We start from the raw sequence: 5,887 nt of genomic DNA, 5'->3' as shown, positions 1-5,887 counted from the left end.
ATATATATATATATATATATATATATATATATATACGCCACGTCGAGTCGAGGAGCATACTGTATATTCAACAATGTTGTAGTTTGCTGAATTACAAGCTGGGAATATCACATTTTCATCAAAGTCCATTATTAACCCGAAGGCGTGTCAGTGGATACAGCGACCTTGGCCACAGTATGGCAATTGCTGATTTTCTGCACATGTCATTGGTGGTGCGCATTCGAACACAACGTTTAGGTTCACAAGCTTATAGAAAATTCTGCCATTTTATTTCTTTGTACAAGGTTTTGTTTCTTATGGGTTTTGTTCTTACATTTGTGCTATTCGAGTGTTGTGTATCTACATATTCAGTGTGTTTGCACAAAAGAATAAAATTTATTACAATATAATTAATTAGACATAAAAAAAATTCTAACAATATGTAACAAAAATATTTTTTAATTAACGTACTTCATGGCATATAAGTCCTTCGGGCATTAAAAGTCCTTCCTCGAGTTTGAGTGGGGAATAAAATATTTACTTTGTTTACAGAAAGCTCTAAAATTCAAGCGTAGTTGTGCCCTGAAACTAACGGTTTGTCGTAGAGTATTCATTAACATGCAATAGAATATTGATCCCTAACAAATTTTTTATGATATACCATTTATATATCTATTTAATTTTAATATATTTTTTGGCCATTTTCAATGTAAATTCTTGTATATAGGGAGAAATAAAGAGGAGAGAAGAAAGCGAAGGAATAAAAACGCTATCAATTATATATATATAGCAATACTCGCTCCTATACATATTTTTTAATTTTTCTTTCCTTATAAAAACAAAATTTTCCATATAACCTTTTGTTTTAATTTGGAAAATAAATTGCCTTTCCCGGGGCAATACAAATTTTCATTATAGACTTTAAAAAATTTTTTTAATTAAAAACATTATTTTCCCTTGTTGGGTAATGCAAATTTTTATTATAATACTTTTTAATTTTTAAATAGAAACATTAATTTTCATTTCCGCAAAATTGAAATTTTTACAATAATCTTGTTTTAATTATTTCCAATTTGAAAAATAAGTTATATTTTTCATTTTTAAGCATTGAAATTACTTCTTTAATTACTTTACGTTTTTCGTTGTTAAAAAACATTTTATTATAGCATTTTTCAATTTTTAATTACGAAAATTAAATTTACTTTTTATAAAAGATATTTTTTTATCATAACCCCGCTTTTAATTTGTGTTTCTTCGCATGAGGGTTTAAATTATCATGATTGAATTTTTATTTTAGTTAAAAATATAAGTATTCTTGCCCAAAAGATATCTAATAAAAGTTTCGGGCCAGAATCAAATATATAAAAATACTGATATAGGAAGAGTATTATTGCATTACATGTAATTACAGAACAGAGGTTGGATAAAGAAAAGTGAGACTACCACAGAAGAAACATCTCTTTTTCAATAACACTATTTTCGTTTCAAATATTCATGCATATCGGTCAGTTTTGGGCGATTCCAGTGGCATACCCGTTTCTCTATGAGAAGAAGGGTCTAATACACGTAAGCCCCTCTCCAATTCTGAGCGATCTCTTACAACACACCTCATGACGCAACATAGCTAGATCTGAGAGAGAGGGGAAAGGGAGAGAGTGGCAAGTGAGGGAGGGCAATTAATTGACCTAGTATTTGATTGGTATTTATTTATGCACCCTAAATAAAAAGCAAAGCTGATATCGGCGTGATTCGAATTTAGGGCGTCAGAACAAATACCACAAGGCATTATATCCGACGTTCTACTGACACTGACAGTTCATCGTTAACCTTCGAATATCGTACTACTAAGTTATAAGAAAGTAAATATTGAAATAGATATACAATTACACGTACAAATAAAACGGGTAACAACGGTTACTTCTTAGGAATTGAATGAAGATGCTTTTCTCAAAATATCTAACTTTAAATATTCTTTTCTACTCTAAGCACAAGGCCTGAAATTTTCAGGGAGGGGGCCAGTCGATTAGAGCGACCCAAGTGCGCAGCTGGTACTTAATTTATCGACCTCGAAAGGATGAAAGGCAAAGTCGACATCGGCGGAATTTGAACTCTGAACGTAAAGACAGACAAAATACCGCTAGGCATTTCGCCAGCAAGCCAAGCCGCCTTCATCTAGCTTTAAATATTACAATAATTTCTTTTTAATACTCATAAGAATACTTGAAGGCGACGAGCTGGCATTTTGCTCATCTTTACGGGAATCAATAAAGTAAGTCCCTTTCGGAAATCGATGAAATAAGTACCAGTTAAACACTGGCTGATGTGATTGATTAAACCCCTCCTCCGAAGTCACTGGCCTTGTGATAAGATTCGAAAACAATAATTATAATAATGCATTCAGATTTTCGCACAGGGCTTGTAATTTTGCGGGTAGGGGATTTGGTCGATGCCATTGACCTTAATACTTGACAGGTATTTTATTTTATCGACGCGGAGAGAAAGACCCCGGCAAGATTTGAACCCATAATATAGAGATAGAAGAAATACTGGAAAATATTTTTGAATCCGACTCTCTAACACTTCTGCCTATGCCCCAAAATTAAAGTTCCCAATATGTTTTGTAAAGTGAATAACGGGATGACCCATCGAAAACGAGATCATTAGGGATCATTAGTTATGACACGAATAAAGAATAATATCTGGTCTGCGCCAATATTGACAGTTGACTATAGTGGCAAGCTGGCGGAAACGTTAACACGCCGGGCGAAATGCTTAGCGGTATTTCATCTGCCGCTACGTTCTGAGTTCAAATTCCGCCGAGGTCGACTTTGCCTTTCATCCTTCGGGGTCGATTAAATAAGTACTAGTTACGCACTGGGGTCGATTAAATAAGTACTAGTTACGCACTGGGGTCGATATAATCGACTTAATCCATTTGTCTGTCCTTGTCAGTCTCCTCTGTGTGTATAGCCCCTTGTGGGCGATAAAGAAATAAGAAACGTTAGAACACCGGGCGAAATGCTTAGCGATATTTCGTCTGCCGTTACATTCTAAGTTCAAATCGCCGAGGTCGACTTTGCCTTTCATCCTTTCGGGGTCGATAAATTAAGTACCAGTTCCTTACTGGGGTCGATCTAATCGACTGGCTCCCCCTCCCCAAAAATTTCGGGCCTTGTCCCTAGAGTAGAAAAGTATTGACAGTTGACTCTTCTAAAGCAATTATATATGCTGCTTCTGTTTAACTTATTGCCATTAGTATTGTTAAGTTCTTGCTGTCAGTGGACGTTGTCTGTACTCGTTTACCTTATTAGTTGTGTTATTAGTATTGTTATATCCAGGAATATTCATGAATAATAAAGTCTCACAGTTTGTTTCAAGTCTATATTTCACTTCTATTTCTTCTTCCAAACAGCTGATGCTTGATACGTCCCTAAAAACATTTTTCGTTACAACATAGACGTTTATCAACTACAAAGATTAAATGATTGTAAACTAAATACCGAGCATTCAAAAGAAAAAGTGTATACATACTAAGAAAGCTACAGAATGATGTGGTAATGAATTATAGAAGGGGCATAAACAAACAACTGATTTGCTAAAAAAAAAAAGTGGGGGAAGTAAAATATAGACAAGTAACAACTGGTGAGTGTATTTATAGACTTTATCAATTATGGCTCTTCCCAAATATAACAATTCTGGAAGCTCCATTTTCTCAACTTTTTATGCACCGAATTCCTCTATTTAGTTTTGAGCCAAACAACATCGTTCTCATTTACAATGTTTGCTATTCTTCGCCTGGAAATGAAATTTGTAATTGTTGTAGTTGTTGTTGTCGTCGTTGTAGCTGTGATGGTGGTTGTGGTGATGGCGGTTGCTGTGGTAGTGGTAGATTAACCCAAAGACGACCCTGCTGGGCGGACGTCAAAAGCAGTTCGACCATGACAATTCCGTCTTTGTCTTTGGCAGAGCACATCTCTTACAGCTTCATTTGATGTGTCACTTCTAAGGTAGTAGAGTGTTAGGAATATATTTGGCTGCTGCTTCTAGCAGACGGCATGACCTTTACAGTTGTTAAACATATAAAGCCTTTACAGTTGTTAAACCTCCTTTCACGAGGCATATGAAGGAGGTGATTGATTAATCGTTCTTACTTTCGGTCTTGTGTCATTTAACAGCTTACTTAGGGGAATAAGAGCCATGCAAAATAGAATTGGTAATAGAAAATCACTTTGCAAACGCTGCAATTCATATGAATACCACCAGCTCACACAGTACCTACTTCTGAATTCAGTATTACAACTGTCTTCCAGAAATACATACAATTCTATATTATTCTTGAATTTCATATCACTTCTAAATATTCTAGACACATCATATATTCTGACTCATTACATGCTTTTAATGTTTTCCGATAAGAAAACTTTAAATTATTGCTGCAATCAAGAATCTTTCTCTTTTGTATTTTGTCTATCATTGTAACCATTTGTATTCGTCTTCCATAATCCCTCACTAGATATTTTTGCATCCCCACAGTGGGTATTTTATAATAGTTTTCTGATTTCATAAAGCCTTTCTTCTTTGTAGCTATTGTCAAATTTTGGGTGGTATATACTAAGTGTAACAATATGGTGTTTCTTTTACTGTCAAATTTATTCAGCACCAAATTGAAAATATTATATGCATGGCTTCCTAATGATGCCTTTTATGTAATAAATCAACATACTTTTTTTTATATAAAAGAGACATTTTCCAATACGTTTTTTCCTAACTTTCAAATAAAGGTCGAAATTTATAAAACAATAAAGAATGAAAAGGAAGCAGAAAATATGGTTAAAAAAGATTTTACACATTTATAAGCAAGATCGAAATGAATACTGAAATAAGTTAAAATCATTCAATGACATATAAGTATCTATAAGAAAAATCATTAGTTATAAAATAATGAAATTTAAAAGCATTACGGTGTGTTTCCTTACTATAGACAATATGTTGCTCATGTCAGTTTTGTTTTAACTATTATTGGTATAAAAATACTGTCATAACAGCGTAAGTTAGACTACGGAGAGGAAGTGTCACAGAAGTGAATCTAAGTTTAAAGTTAAAGATAGGAAGTAGAACAAAAGATGATTTGAGCAGTAGATGGTTTGAGAAGTAGTTGTATTCAAAATTAGCAATAAAGCATATTCGATTAAAGTATTTCATTAAAAAATATTGAAATTGAAATTATTAAACTTTACATATGGTTTTAGTTTAACCTAAGGATGAGTTCAAATTCCGCCGAGATCGACTTCACCGTTCATCCTTTTGGGGTTGGTAAAATAAGCACCAGTTAAAATTGCTGACGTTGTGTCCAAATTTGAAACCATTATTATTATTAGTAGTAGTAGTAGTAGCAGCAGCAGCAGTAATATTAGTAGTAGTGGCAGCAGTTGCTGTTGCTTATATTATGCCAATTAAATCATAGAAAGTGTAGACAAAATGCATTGTGATGTGTGTGTGTGTGTGTGTGTGCTTTGATATGATATTTTGATTTGGCCTGCCTTCTAACGCACCTATTTTACCAGACTCTCCATGCTACCTGTATGTAGTTGGCTTTTCTGATGACTTCTAAAGCCTGCTTTACTGAGACGAAGACGCCTACGGTCGTTACACATTAAAGTGAGCTGTGCGCCAACATAATCAGGCAAATTCCATGGGAGACACTGACAAACATGTCTTTTGAGCTCTTCATTCATGCTTTGTACGATTTTGATCGAATTCTCACTTTCCGTCATGTACTACTTTCGTCCACAGTGAACGATCCAGAGGTCTTCCTATCCATCTTCCATGCATACATACATTCACACATGCACACACACACATATATATATATATGTACACACACACACACACACATATATATATATAT

The sequence above is a fragment of the Octopus bimaculoides genome, chromosome 13 (genome assembly GCF_001194135.2).
Source record: "Octopus bimaculoides isolate UCB-OBI-ISO-001 chromosome 13, ASM119413v2, whole genome shotgun sequence".
In the NCBI taxonomy this organism is placed as follows: Eukaryota; Metazoa; Mollusca; class Cephalopoda; order Octopoda; family Octopodidae; genus Octopus; species Octopus bimaculoides.
Note: the sequence above shows the minus strand (reverse complement) of the source record.